Below are 15,893 nucleotides of genomic sequence, written 5' to 3'. Positions count from 1 at the left end.
GCCACAAATATCTCCACTTGATCCTGTGCCACTCACTCCTATACACAGTAAAATAAAAACTGCTCATATGTTTTACTGCTTTTTATTAAAAATATTAAAAGCTCATAGGTGCTTGTTATTCACATGTCAAAATTATTAGTGTTAGGAATAACAAATTCACATTTTATCATTTTTGTCTTAATTTTTATACAATATGGAAATTATAAGAAATACAGTGATAACATGGATGCTCTACAAGAACAATCTGTTCTTTGTCCTTTCATGGCTGGAATCCCTAGCTTTCCTTATATCTGAAATACTAGCATGGCTGCTTCATCTAGGGCTCTGTTCTGACTCAGATCTGGAATCTTCCCCAAAGGTACATGTGCTGAAGGCTTGGTTCCCAGTGCAGTGAGTTTTAGAAGTGGGGCCTTGGAAGCGACTGCATCATGAGGGCTCAGAATCTCAAAGGATTCATCTACTATGGTTGAAGGGACTATGGGGACGCCGTGGGAACTAAGAGGTAGTGCCTAGTTGGAGGAAACAGGTCACTGGGGCATGCCCTGGAAGTGTTCCTCTTGTCCCTGGCCCCTTACTCTCTTTTGCACGGTTTATACACATGCTCGCTCGCTCTCTCTCTCTCTCTCTCTGCTTTCTTGCTTGCTATGAACTGAGCGGCATTCCCTTGCCACACTCTTCCTCTTCCATGTTCTGCAATGGAGCCAGCTGACTATGAACTGAGACCTCTGACACCAGGAGCCAAAATAAATCTTTCCTCTTTAAGTTGTTCACATCAGGTGCTTGGGCCACAGCAATGAAAAGCTGACTAGCATCGTCACTTTATCCCAAGTGTCAGTCAAAGTTAGTCAGGGTAGACTGGCTGCTAACGTGAACACTCCGAAGGTTCAGTGGCCTAATACAAGAATGGTTCATCTCTTCCTCACACTGCATTCGGATGCAGCTTGATAAAAGAGGTTCTGCTCCACGTGGTCACCCAGGGTCCCAGGCCTCATCCATGTTGTGTCTTAGGAGATCCCCCAGATCCCCCACCCATACACAGCTGGAAAGCAGATCTGAAGGAGAACAAGCATGAAAAGCCATCCACTCTAAACTGCCTCTTGTTCCACATACATCCCACGGGTGACAATAGGTCAGACGGCCCCACCCAGATGCAGAAACGGGTCTGGCTCGGTGCCTGTCAACTGGGGGTGATTTCACCTCCTAAGTGACATTTGGCAATGTCTGGAGACATCTCTGATTGTCCAACTAGGGCAAGAGGAATCTAGTGGGTAGAGTCCAGAATGAGACTCAATATCCCACAGGGCACAGGTCAGCCTTCCCACAACAAAGAATCACCCAGCCCCAATGTTAACATGCTGAGATTTTGGTGAGCATCCAGCCAGTCTCTGCTACGTTATATAACATGTTCATGCCCAGCTCTTCTGTCACCTCCTACTAACCTACATGGTCACCAATCCCAGGTCAACAGTTACTCATTCTTCTGTTTGTTCCTTCCTTCCTTCATCCAAACTCTTAACAAGCCGAGATCCCAACTGTCAGAGAACTCACAGGGAAGCAGAGGAAACAATCACATGCAGAATTACCACACGCAGGGGGAAGTGGGACCAAAAAGAGTAAATGGAAGGAAAATAATTCTGCCTGTGGGAGCAGGGGAGGCCCCAGAGGCCCGTGAGAGGCGACTGAAGCCTTGGAGGAGGCTCAGACCACAGCCCCCCACCTGCACACTGGAAGGGCAGGGAGAGCCGGTGTTCCAGGAAGAGGGAACGGCATGAACAAAGGAATGGGGATGTGAAAGGACAGGATTTATTCCACTTTCTACTAGAGGTGAAAAACAATGACTAAAGGAGGAGAGTTGTAAAGATGCTATCTTGTTCAAATAGTCTTTTAGCAGAGTGTTCATAGAAGTCATAGCTCCCAGCATCTGAAGGAATCTCTAACAGGACATACACGGGCTTCCAGTCAAGTGGCCTTTCCAGAACAGTCCACGGCTACCAGACTTCACAGAGGCCTAAGTCAGTGGGCCCAGGGCAAAGCACAGGGAATAGCAGAATCCCTGCAAACCACCCAAAAGCACACCAATGCTTTCAAACCAAGCTGCTCCAAGTCAGTATCAACCAGATTCAGGAAGATGAGTGACCAAAACCATCCACCTTTTTCCCCAAAGACAGGCCAACATGTCAGATCCCGCCTAAACTTTTTAAAGTTTCACTATCAGCTTAAACCCGCAGCTTCACCTGGGCCAAGCCACCTGGTCTTTCCACATTCTGCACAGCTGATGTGCTCAAGACCCTGAAGCACATGATAAACACTGTCTATTATATTGGCACCACAGTTATCTCCTTATCCCCTTCCCCAAATTTCTCTCGGGTGTTATAAAGACTACTGTAGGACCTTCCATGTCATTCTAGAACATTACTAAGGAGCAACCTCAATTTGCTCTGAGCAAGATGCTTCTATTTATGAAGCCAGCATCACCACGTAACAGCAGTCATTCCTAATTTTAAAGCTAAAAGTGAACTTTAAAAATACCACACTCCTATACAATTCTTCACCCTCCTTCCCTTCCCCCACTCTTCCTCCCTCCAATCACTGTCTCTAGGTTCCTTGTTTCCACTGTGATCAGCTTTGGGAAAACAAAGTGTCTTTAGCTATTAAGTGCTATAGATTATATCGAACAACACCAGTCACCTGGCACTAAAAGGCCTCATAAAAGGAAGAAATTTGTTTCTTTACAAGTCAGAATCTCGAGGGAGCAATAAAATGAGGGACGCAGGCTCAGGAACTTGCAGGCCAGTGAGCTGCTCCCAACTGCTTCCCAGCACGATGAGGTGGGACATCCAGGTCAGGCAGGATTTGGGCCTAAGTGAAATCACATTCACCTTGACTAAGAGGGGTGGCAGGATCTGAGGGTACTGTCCTTGGAAAGAGTCAAAGACAGAATCAAATGAAAGAGATAACTAGAACGAGGCTGAATCAGGTTTACACTGCAAAATTGATCATCACTGTCCTCCTAATTTACAAGGAATCTAAACTGTCTGTGGATAGCCACATCCTTTTGGACAGGCTCCACAAATCAGGTGAAATAGGCTGTGAAAAACTGAAAGATTCTTTTTTCCTTTGTTTTTAATTTTTTCCCCCAATACTGGGAATTGAACCCAGGGCCTTTGCACATGCAAGGCAAACATTCTACCACTGAGCTACACCCCCAGTGTTTTATTTTATTTTGAGATAGAGTCTCACTAAGTTGCAGAGCCTGGCCTCACACTTGCAACCCTCCTGTCTCAGCCTCCCAAGTCACTGGGATTACAGGAATCCAGCTTCTTTTTTCCTTCATCAAGACATTCTTCCTCATAAATTAAAAAGCATCTCATAGGGTAGTGTGACTGCTTTGGGATACAAGCTCTCAAAACCCTTATTTATTATGTTTTTAATAAACCCAAAGGTGTATGGACCATTATTTTAATAGATCTGACTCCACTGTTGGAAAGAAAAGGAAATTACTGACTACAGAGAAATGCTAACTCTTTGAACTTATTGAACAATGTTGTGTTTAGAAATAAAAGCAATTTACTAAATTCATTGTTTACCTAAAAGGTTCCTCTTCCATAGACAAGCTATTTACCTTTTTCATAGGTAAAGTTATAGACTGTGATGAAATCTGACTGGTCAGCAACATACTGAACACAGTGTCTCCGTGTGCCCAATGAGCACATGAGAGAGGGATGACATAAACGTCTCACAGTTATCTCCACGGCTGTGTGCATGAGTTACAGAACTGGCAACCAACAAATGAATTGCAGTTGCTGGCAATTTGCTGCAGGTTTTGCCTGCAACAACACAATAGCCCTGGCTAAACGGTTTCATTTCCCAAGGAGGAAAAGAATGCAAAGGGTTATCATTGGAGGCATCAGTTAAATACTAAAGAATCTGGCTCCTCTGAGGGCCTGCCTGAACGGTTTCCATCAATCCCCCTCCGCAGACACCTCCCTGCTATAATGTGGAGCCAGGTCTGGGTCCCTCCTTATCCCCACTTGGTATAACAGACTCAGCAGGAAATTCCTCTAGAATCTCTGGGAAGAAAACACTAGGTACTGTGCACACAGTGCCCCCAGGCCAGCCCACACTACCATCATGCTGACAGCATGCGCAGGTTTCAGAAGCATCGTAGCTGTGAACAAAAGACAAAGCCATTCGTCTGCCAGCACTGTGTGGTTCCACCAAGGAGAAAAAGAAAGAGCACAAGTTCATCCACAAACACACTCCAGATACCAGTGCAAGAGGAAATCCGGAGTGTATCTAGACTTGTCTTCAAATCAGCTAGGCCAGGTCCCTGAAAGACTAAGGCCCAAACTTGTCCAAACCAGACAGTGACCAGCAACCCAGCCTAGACTGGAATTCGGGTCTCAGAGGCCCCTCCCACTTCCCTGTGCAGCCTCCAAGTTACTTTTGAAGAATGAATTGATTCCAACAAGTCCTCTTTGAGTACCTACTGCATGCCAAGCCCTGCACAACAGCCCTGCCAAGCAAGCGACTTACTGCTGCTTAACGGGACCCACTAAAGCATCTCATCCCCTGTACATTCCTACTGCACACTTAGTGTATAGGCTAGTTGTTGTCTTAAGAAAGGTCCCATTCCAAATGTGGACTCATAAACAAAAAGATTGTTTTATCCTGACCCCTTCTCTCCTGCCCTCTCTTAGGAGGTCTTTATCTCTGAAGGTATTAAATGTCCACCTGCTTCCCATGCCAAGCAATGATGACAGAACAAGACAGGATCCCTAGGTGAGGTGGGCCAACTCAGCCACCCTTCCTGGAGCTGTTCTGGTTTTAAAAAACATCAAGTCCCACCGGGCATGGTGGCGCAGGCCTGTAATCCCAGCAGCTCAGGAGGCTGAGGCAGGAGGATCCCAAGTTCAAAGTCAGCCTCAGCAATTTAGCAAGGCCCTAATCAACTTAGTGAGAGTCTGTCTCAAAACAAAAAATAAAAAAGGGCTGGGAATGTGGCTCAGTGGGTAAGCCTCCCCAAGTTCAATCCCTGGGATGGATGGATGGATAGATACATAATAGATAGATAGATAGATAGATAGACAGACAGACAAACTATAAAATGGAAAGTTCCATCACTAAGTATCCCCTTGGTCATAAGTAAATTTGGGGCTTACCCTACTCCCACAAAAACAGACCCTTGGAAAGGGGGAGTCTATTACAGGATGTCCTTCACTTGGCCAAGGAAGAGTGCGGCCATAGGAGAAAGGAGTCAGTTTCCTTGAGACCAGTCCAAGCTGCCTCCAGGCTTTCTCCAAATCTCAGACTCATTGCCTCAGGCTTCTTCCCGCTTCCTCTTGAAAGGACTATCATTTTAAACTCCAGCCATTTAAGCAAAGCTTCACAGAGATTTTCCAATGAAAAGGCTTCAATAACAATGACATACAAAATAAATCCCCATATAAACACTGAAGGCTATGATTATTTAGATGTGGTCACCTCCTTGGCTAGCTTAAAGGATTCTTCAGGTTAGACCAGGCCTAGTCATCCAGATATTTCCAGAACTGCACACAGTTACTGGTAGCTGCAATTTACCTCGTGCTTAGGATGCGTGGGGTCATTCACTAAACACAGATGTAAATTAACTTTTATTATCACAATGAACTCACTGAGGTCGATTCTCCCTCATTTTGTAGATGAAGAAACCGAGGCTCGGTCAGACCCTATTTACTTAAAAATCATATGGCAGAGCTGAGATTTAAACCCAAAGCTATCTCATTTTTTACAATTCCATGTTTTTAACCACTCAACTGACAGAAGCAAGTAAACTATAAGGTAAGGAAATAAAAACTTGAGAGGAAAGTATCAGATACATTTCTTTTGTTCTCTCCCATTTTAGCTTTGCCATTACAAAAAATAAATAAATTTATTTACATACATACGTTCATCTATGGCAAGGGGATTTTGTTAGATTATGCCGGGCACTTGATATTCAAATGCAACTGTTTACTCAGTATGTTATGAAAAGCTCAGTCCTCCTCGACCCCAATGCCAATCCAATAATGAAGACAAGGTTCTGAGAAAAAGTGAAAAGTTTTATTGCTTTGCTAGCAAAGGAGAAACACAGAGAACTTCTGTCCCAGAGGCTGGGGTTCTGCCCATCAAGGGCAACAGGAGGTTTTGTAAGAGGTAATTCAGAGGAGTCTTCCTGAGATTAGGAAGGAAAGATTAGGATGGAGAAGACTGGGGCTTGGCGGGGGGAGGGGGGGGGTCAGGAAGGAGAAAAAAAAGCATGTCTGTTTTAGAGCAGCAAAGGATATATTCAAAGCATAAAGCATAACAAATGTGGCTTATTCATCGACGCTCAGTTTTTCAAATGTTATTTTACCTACCACCATAGGTGAACATAAGGTTCCCAACTTTAGGTTCCTAGAATATCAGTATCATGGAGCAGGATTAGATGGAGGGGTATTCACCTCAGTTAAGGCTGACTCTCCCTCCATGGTTGAATTATCCACTACTCACCTGAAGTGACAGTAATCCTTTGCTTCATGAAACAAAGAGGCAAATTCTCCAAAGTATGAAGATTTATTCACAAGCTCTCTGGCACTTTTAATCTCATATTAGTAGCCTGCAAGGAAGCAATTTGCAAATCTACCCCAGAGCGACATAACTGCAAAAGAACATCATGCCAAAGACTGTTTTTGAGACGTTTATCTCAGCTCTATTCACTATCCTTCAAACTGGGAATGTTTTTAGCATTAATGTATTCCTAGCTGTTTTCTCCAAGAAGCTAGACATATTTCCCTCTTTCATAATAACACTGTCCATAATGATCAAATGTTTTGAGCGTAAAATAAGAGTATCATATGAATGAGTATTTCAAAATCAAAGAGGTGAATAAATGTGTCTCACAAAAATATTGATGCCCATGGAGTAATCCCAAGGGGAGATGGGGTAGTTTTAGCCGTCACCTGGTCATATCAAGTGTCACCACAGCAGTCTGCTCTGTTAGACTGTGGGGTGACCTGGTGGGGATGCAAATTCTAATCTGAAAAATGTAACCAAGGAAGATTGGAGGATTGAGGATTTTTCTTTTTCTTTCTTTCTTTTTTCAACAGAAGTTGAAAAACAGACTGTCAGCAACAACTCATTTGTTAGAATGACCTTCAATGAGAACCTTCTTCTTCCAACCATTGTGTGTGCGCTGAAGCCTTGAAACTCAAATTTGATTCAAGATTTAATCATTGTTAATGTGAGCAGAGGAAGCTCTTAAAAGTTAAGTTTCTCTCTTCTTAACTTTTCTTAAGACTTTAGACCAGCCAGGCCCAGTGATGCACATCTGTAATCCTAGCTACTAGGGAGGCTAAGCAGGAGGACTGCAAGTTCAAGGCCAGCCTGGGAAACTTAGGGAAACCCTTTCTCAAAATAAAAATAAAAGAGTCCTGGGAATTGAACCCAGGACTGATCCTACAAATAAAGAAAGAAAAGAAATAGACCTAAAGTGTCTCTCATCCCTTTGTCACAGTAGGTCAAAATCATTTTCTGTGCTGTCAAAGACTCCTCAATGATTATTTATTGAGCCCCTCCTGTGCATAAACACGGTAGCAAATACAAAACAGAGTCAAACCTCATCCAGTTGTCATCTTGAAGGAGCTCAGGAGGGAACTGAGATCCTCCAGGTCTCGACTGCAACGTGTGTTCCTGCCTGAAGGACTGCTGTACCCCTAACCCTCTCCCCCAGCTAGGGAGGTACCAGAGGAGCAATGGCTGAAAGGCTCCCAGGCACTGAGACTCCTGGGATGTGTGACTTGAGGACAAAAGTGTCCCAGGATGTCTTTTCAAGACACCTCCCCTTATGTGAACTGCTTGAATTAGTTTCTTTTCTTTGCAGTTAAACAGAAAGACACTACAACCTTAGGGAATTTTATAAGACAATCTATTCTATGACAAGTGTCCTTTGTAGAATGAATGAATGAGATGAATGAATGAACTGAACGAATGTTGAGTGAAATTAAATGGAAGCAATTTTGTCAGAGAGTAATAAAGGATTGCTAAGGGCTAAGCATTCAAGTTAATTAATTGTTTGAGAAGAGTTAAAAGCTGGATTGAGTCTTTAACAACAGGATGGAAGGAGAAGAGGAAAGATGACATTTTAGGTCACAGAAGGCGCTAGAACTAAGACAAGGGTTATGCAAAGCATTTGGGGCTAACAGTGGATTAACCATCCCAGCTAATGTGGAGTTTTAAAGTCAGGCAGAGAAAAAGTCAAGATTGGAAAGAAGTTTAATCAAATCCTGGAGGCACCAAAGGTTATCCAGGGACGGAATGACCATTTAAACAGACTCCAGGTCTAAGAGTGGCAAAGGGGGTGGGAAAGTCGGGGGTGTGGATGTCCACTGTAATGGCCCAGGAAGAAGTAAGGTTCTTAGCTAGGATGTGGCAGTGGAGATGGAAATCAAGGGGACGTGGAAACTGATAAAGGATGGACAGTGAATCTGTTAACAAGAAAAATAGCGACATTAACAACAAAGCTCCCCTTTTTTAGAGGTCTATAAAAGCTCTTAGGAAAATCTCATCAATTCTTGTTGAACCTGGGTGAAAAGTCGGGTCAGTATCATTATCTGACATGGAAACTGGGCCAGCAAAGTTACATTTCCCTGGTAGGTGAGAATGAGATGGGAAGGGGGAGTAGAAACAGAATCATGGAAAACAGCACCTGGAGATTCTACTTTGTGACTCCTTTGCTCCCACCAGTGGCCCATCTTCATTGGACTGACTCCTTCTCTGCGCAAAGGTCCGATCCCCAGGAAACCTGTGTGATGTTACAGTAGGTTTTATCACCCAGAATATTTGCACAGAGTTTTATTTTTGCAGGAACCAACACATCAGTGGTAAGTAAGCTCTCTTTTCCAATTCATCCCTTCCATTCTCAGTGGGTCACAAACAGCCCCCACCACTCCAGAAAAAAATACACTGCTGGGGCTTCAACATCCACACGAAGTCTAGGTCCAAAAACCATGGCCTTGAGACTCATCCAAGAGAGATGGCAGGCCGGCACTCCCTCTGAGGCCTCTCTTTAGATCCTGCAATGACAGTGAGTCAACCAGAAACAGAGAAACTCTGAACATATAACAAGGACTTATTTTATCCAAACTGTGATTTCCATTAAGGAGGCAGACTGCTGGGATACACAGGGTGTAACTGGCAAAGCCACAGGGGGAAGGAGCAGAAAAACTAATCCTTCCTCTTTTTCAGTTGCTGCAATGTTGCGGCAGGCCGCACCAGGGACCACATTCAATGCCACAAGTGCCCTCTACCTGAACGGACAGCTTCGGCATGACATTCAGGAGGTAGAGACTCAGAGGCCACACAAAATATAGAAGTGAATTTTGGAGCTTCCCAAATATACTTCAAGAGCAGTCCCTGGGGTCTCCTTTTCCTCTTGCCTTAGTCTGTGCTCACCCTGAGTCCAGCCCCAGCACTCTGCAGTGGTTCTTGGACGGTCTTGCCTGTTTCTCCCAGCTCAGAAGCCCTTTGAGTGCAATATCTTATCACACAAACGAAGCTGAACCAGAGGGTGGCCTCTGCATCCTTCAATTAATACTGCTGTCCCCTCAGTCACTGGGACTCAGAGGCCAACTTGGTCAGTTTACCGTGTTGCTTCTAGTTAGAGAGTTACCTATAAAAATGACTTCACCAAGGTGATTACTGAGCCAGAAGCAATATTATCCTGTTCAATTCCAGGCACCTGCTTAAAGAACTTAAGAAATCTTAAATATTCTAACCTATGCATGCACTCATTCAATGTGAACAAAGATATTTAAGTGACCAGCTCTCCCAAAGCATTCTCTCTCTACGAGCTGCCAGATGCCTGACCCACTCCTGGCAATGCCTACTTCCACAGCACCTGACTCTTTCTAGAGGAGTACGGGAAGGAAGTCTTTAAAACTTACCACCCTCATAGCCAACGTGGTGTCGGACAAATCCATAAATGACCCAGAACTCTCTAGGTGTGCTATTGGTCCTATAACTAGAAAAGGCCTCTTGTTCAAATTGTCTTCTAAATGTCAAACTAACAAGATGACCCACGGTTACCCTAAACCCAACCCAGCCCCCTCTAGTCTCATCTGTTGCCCTGTGGTCTTTGCTGTGGAGGCCACCTCCTGGGAGACTCCAGGCTTGACACTTTTTTCCTACCTTGGGCTGTTCCAAAGAAAGTCAGGAAGTCTTAGATGAGAAGCAGATGGTAAGGGACAGAAAGTCTGTACATGACACTTCTCTATTATATAACACTAGGCATACAACCTACCAGCATCTGCCTTGGAAATACCTAGTGGCCTACTACTTCAAAGGCAAAAGGGAGGAGATTACTAACAATCATGTTAATATATACCACGTGAACGTATTGCTTGTAGAACACCCGATGCCTCCAAGCACTAAGCTGGGCCCTGTGGAATACATTTTAGAGCCTCTTTGGGGCCAGATCACTATGAAAGTCACTAGCACTGCTACGTGTATCCTATTCTCCTCTTTGCCAAGCAAGAAATATTGAACCGTGGTTCAGTGTGGTCCTATAACAGGTGTTGGGCTGGAGCAGTGCCACTCACTTCTGGGTGGGATCACATAACTGCCAGAGTGACGCCCTGCTGCATCTCCTTCCCAGGGCTGCAGTGACTGCCCAAGCCCAACACGCTTAGCCTTCAGCAGTTTGGTCCTTGAGTGACTACAGTGAGCAGGACCCACCTGCCAACCACTCTGGAAACAGAATGGGAAAGACAGAAACTGTGTTTAATGCTGAGATTTGGAGGTGTTTCTGCAGCTTAACTGAGCTCTCCTGCTCACACATCACTGTTCAAAAAATAATAATAATAAGAGGAACCCCCCAATCTGTTTTCTAAAAATCTGATAATACAGAGAAGCAGAACATGTTTCAAAATTTAAGTAGAGCAGAGATGGTATCATATCTCAAAATGGGGAGGGTGCCCAGACAGGTTCAGACCCCTCTGAAGGAAAAAGAAAACACAATGGGCTCCCAACCACGGTGGAGCCTAGCCGTTCCTGTGGGATTCAGCTGGAAAGCTCGAAGACCCTGAAGAAAAGGACACTTCTGACTACAGTCTCAGCCATCTAGGGAGAAGAGTTCCCCAGTGAGAGGGAATGAGATAGAGGCCAGTGGAGCACAGTCTCCTTCTCAGAAGTCCAGTTCCACTCCATTCATCCCTCTAGCTTCCCCAGAACCTAATCACTATCCAGTTCCATTTCTCCATCTTCCTACAAGCTCCCTGAAGGTGATTCATTTTCGTACCTCTGCCCCTCACCCCCATCCTTTGGCACCTCTCACAGAGCCCATTATCTATCAGATGCCCAATAAACACCTGGTGAATGAGTAGATTCATATTACAGTAAGGCACAGGAGCCAAAGGTTTAGCCAATATTTCCTGTGCTCCTCCAACCTAACCCTAAACACACCACGGCAGACGTCTGGGGGTGGGGAGCCTCCTTCTTAAAAAAAAAAAAAAATAAGCATCAATACAACACTTTATTATGATTTATCACTGTACATCATTTAAAACTACAATGAAACCTAACATTGCACTGTGGCTATCTTTGTTCTTAGGCAAGCATTTACATGTGCAGGCAGCTATTTTCCCATGTGGAATTTTGTGTATGAGGTATTTATTTTTTCTATTTAAAAAGAAACCACACCCTTGTTTCTACTGCATTATTACATTCCCTGTTATCCCATCATGTGGGTTTTATTCTTGCAGCAACACAGTACACACGGTGCATTATTGCTGACATAAAAAAATCACTTGTCAAATTACCTCGATCCTAGCACCATATTACTAATCTCATCTTTCCAAAGCATTGGCCTTTGTTTCAGCTGGGACTGGGTAACTCATCTGCTTCTCCGAGTGCTTTGAGGGGGAGGATAAATGCTAGTGTCACTCTGTTTATAAAGTCACCTTTCAAAACCAAACTACCTTAGAGGTGAATGATAAATCTGTCAAGTGTTAAACTTTATTTTTCAAGGGATTGAGGGAGGGCGGGTAAAGGGAACTTGCTGTTCTGCTGCTGCTACACTGCAAAAAGGCACTCCAGTAGCCTTTGGCCCTCAGCAATCTGTCTTTTTATAAGAAAACCCTAGATGCATTTCCATGACCATTCTTATTCCCTGCTACTTGTGTGGGATGCGCAGAGCTCTGCCCTCTAGGAGAGAATGCCAATGCCAAGGTGCCCGATAAGTCTGAAGGTTACATTTCATTGCACTTTATCAAGATAACCCCAAATCTGGTTAGGTTGACACCAAAACAGAACTATCCTTGGAAAGAAAAGAACAGGAACAGGCCAGTTTTTGGAAAAGAACCAAAAACCTAAAGATAAAATGCAGAATGAGAGTCTAATGGTTCATGGCTACATAAATGGAAACTTCACTAAAGCTCCATTTTTTCTGTTCTTTCTGGTCCCCCCAACAACCCTCACTACACCTCCCAGCAACTTACTACCAACTGGCTGTCTTGATTTTGCAAATACTCTTACAATGAAGGGATGGGGAAAAGGCATTATTTCATAAGAAGGTCACTGCATTTGGCCAATGCCCTAATTGAGCCGTGGTCAAATTTATAATCGGTCGTAACAATATCAGCCTTACCATGACACCTTTCCAATCAAAGATACCCACCTATAAACTGAAGTAAAAATAAATTACCATAGATAAGAACACTATCTTCTATCCAACCCCCACATGCAGATACCACTGCCTATGTACTGACAGTATCAAAATTCCCATCAACCAGGTGGAATATACAACCCCCAAAGCATCCTTTCCCCCAATGACTTTTTCAAAAGGAAGGTAGGAAGTCATTTCCAATTTATTCCTCTGAAGCAAAGGTTTCTGCAGCCCCCACGCCTTCACACAGAGGAGAACGATGCTGATGCAGAAACCACCAAGCAGCCCTGTGTCAGCACCGTGGGCCCAAATGACCCAGAGACACCCAGGCAGCTACCCAAATTACTGGGGGTTACCTGAATCTGTCACCGAGTCCCTTTCACCCCCTTCTGCGTGATGACATCAAGTGAAAATGGTACGCATTTGGGAGGCAAGAGGCTGACAAGCAGAAAGCACAATTGAGACTGAGCTTTGTTCAGCCTGCAGTGAAATACATGCAGTAAGGGTTAGATACGCGCAGCACAGAAAGAAATCAGGCACCCTCCCCAGCCAGCCGTGTCTCGGACTGGGTGTCCTGGGAGAAAGCGGCGGAGGAGTGGAGGACTGGCGGGGAGAGGAGGGGGTATAACAGATCCTAATTGTCTCTCTAGGATAAATAACCACCCCCTCCTCCGCAGCCTCCCCCGCCCCCAAGTTCTCCTGTGGTACAGCCTATACTAGCGACAGTAATCCCTCAGAAAGAGAGGAATCCGAGAGGTGGAGAATACCATCTAGGGGCAAAGATACGCGAGCAACAGACACTAGGTACACCCGGTCATATGGGAATGCGGGACGCCTGGTCACCCGCCCAGACACACCAGCGCAGCATTCGCAAGCATCCTTTTTTGGTTTGCCCCTGTCCGCCACCTCATCAAGTCACTGTCAACTGTTTTGCTGATTTCTCTACTCCTTCCAAACCCGTGCAGCGCTCCCCCCCCTCCACACTACATCCCCACCATAAGCGGGATCGGGGACCGCCGCTGCTCCAGCAGCACCCCTCGAGTCCATCCTGCTTTGTCCTGCCGCTGTCCTTCCAGGAGCAAGCGCCCCAGGCGTCTGTAGTCCGCACAAAAGACCCCCAACGTTTGGCCCGCCGCCGCACCCTTTTTTCCCCAGGAGGGGCCCTCGGGCAACTTCTAAGGGTGGGGAAAGCGCCCGGCTAGGGGACTGGGAGGGGTCCAGCGGGGGCGTGTGCGGGCTGGGGGCTCAGCGAGGGCGCGCGGCGCAAGCCCGAGGCGAGCTCCCTGGAACCGGAGCTCCAGGGGGCATCCGAGGACTCCGCGGAGCCGCCGCCAGCGCCGCTCTCCCGCCCCAGCCGCGCGCCCAACTCGGCCAGCGCTGGGGAGAAACGCAACTCCCGGGACCACCGCCCCCGCACCCCGCGGGACCCCGTGTTCCCTCCCCCAGGACTCCAGCAGGCCCGCCACCCCATTCACTGTCCAAAGGGTACCCACCCCCAACACACCAGGCGGCAGCTGCCCTTTCGCGCCTCCCTGCAGCCGCCGTGGGGGCGCAGACATCCCTTCGCGCCCCTCTCCTTCCGCGCCCGAGCCGGGAGGTGTCCTGGGCACAGAAACAAACCGAAACTCACTGACCTTTCTCCGCAGCGCGCTCGGGCGCTCGCTACACAGGCGGCGGCAGCATCGCTGGGTGGTCCCGGCGCGCCCGCCCCGCTCAGCCAGACGCGCGCCGCGGGCCGGCGGCCGCCCGCTCCTCCCGCGGCGGGCTGCGGGGCGGCGCGGGCAGCGCGGCGGCGGCGCCTGCAGCCCAGCTCTCCGCCCGGCCCTTCGGGCGGCGCCCCACCTGCCCGGCCGCCCTCCGCGTCCCCGGTCGGACACCGCCGCCAGGCGCTCGGCACCGAGCGGGAGCTTTTTGTGTCACCGCCGACACTGAGACACCGAAGGGGGTGGGGGCGGGAGGCTGGGCTCGGCTCCCGCGGCACCGCCCCTCCCCGGCGGCTCCACCTCCTCCCCCACCCCACCCATCCGCCTGTCCGGGACCTCAGTCTGTCGGTCTGGTTTCTCCGAACCTCCCCCGGATGAGAGGTGCCTGCTCCCTCACGTGCCCTCCGCACCTGGTCCCCAAGTGCCCACCCCCGATCAGCACCTGGACGTTGCCTTTTCCCCGCGCCGGAGCCTGAATCAGGTGTGAAAGGAGGCCTAGCGCGGTGGGCAGCGAGGGCGGGTCAAAGTGGGGGCCGCGGCCGCCGGGAGGGCCCAGGCTGGGGCTCCCTACCCACCGTGGGAGGAAGCAGCTTAGATCGTCGCGTTTGCAGAAACCGCCCAGGATCCGTGTCACCGCAGCTAGTTTTTGACTACCCCTAAAAGTTCACGTAGCCTTGTCAGGGCCGATCCTGCTTTCGAGGAGGGCAGGATGCATCCGATTCGTCACCTCACGTCTGGACCCCGCGGGTAGCTGGGGTACACAGAATAGGGAAGCAAGAAGGTGCGAGTCTTAGGGGGTTGTGCAAGCGGGAACCACTAGGGCCTGGGAGCACCCCCATCCCACCCTGATCTTGACCTTAAAACCCAACTCCGGGCCCACTCTATTCCCCATCTTAAAAATCTAACTTTGGGGTTGGGAGTGTAGCTCAGTGGTAGAGTGCTTGTCTAGCATGCTCAAGGCCCTGGACTGGAGTCCCAGTACCACAAAGACACAACAAGCGAAAGCCGGAGGGACACGTGTAGAACGTCTTGTACCCCCATGAAAATCTAGACAAGGTCTCCTGCTTCCTCAGCTAGCTAAAACAGGGGAGTGGAGGAGGAAGGTCTCCAGTAAATGATGGTTTTCATGCCCCTTTTGGTGCCCTTTTAAAGGATTTCCTTGCAGAATGAAAACCTAAAACTCTTGACTCTTGTCAAAGTTTAGCCTGCCAACTTTGCTGGGCCTCCAGCTCCAGGGTTGGGTTTAATGATCCCTCCCCTGTGCTGAAGAGCAGAGCAGGCAGCCTCTCCTCCAGCTGCCTGAACTGGAACTGTCTTGTAGTCCTAAGTCCCATGTTCCCTCCCTTAAGTATCTCACCAGATCTCTTTTGCCATGATAATAAAACCCTATGAACTCTTGCGGGCTATGTGTGATCTACCAAAACTAATAATGTTCTCAGCAGCCTTTCTTGTCTTGTACCACAAATACAACCTGTTGATGGTGTTTCCAAATACTGTTAGTAAGCACATACAGAAAACTGGTCACCTGGAGA

The 15,893-nt window shown here is 47.4% G+C and overlaps 1 protein-coding gene across 2 annotated transcripts in view; it reads right to left on the bottom strand.

Moving 5' to 3' along the window:
* Rnf152 (ring finger protein 152) overlaps nt 1-14,426 on the bottom strand; it is a 70,723-nt gene extending 56,297 nt beyond the window's left edge. The window contains exon 1 of one of the 2 annotated variants that reach the window (XM_076836646.2): nt 14,293-14,426. The gene's annotated coding sequence lies outside the window, so the exon portion shown is untranslated. Of the gene's footprint in view, nt 1-8,704; nt 8,777-14,292 lie in introns of those variants that run through there. The other variant, XM_076836647.2, reaches the window with a different exon arrangement.
* Between the last annotated feature and the right edge of the window lie 1,467 nt (nt 14,427-15,893).

The sequence above is a fragment of the Callospermophilus lateralis genome, chromosome 17, assembly GCF_048772815.1.
Source record: "Callospermophilus lateralis isolate mCalLat2 chromosome 17, mCalLat2.hap1, whole genome shotgun sequence".
In the NCBI taxonomy this organism is placed as follows: Eukaryota; Metazoa; Chordata; class Mammalia; order Rodentia; family Sciuridae; genus Callospermophilus; species Callospermophilus lateralis.
The sequence above is the reverse complement of the archived record's forward strand: the minus strand, read 5'-3'. Positions and strand labels throughout refer to the sequence as shown.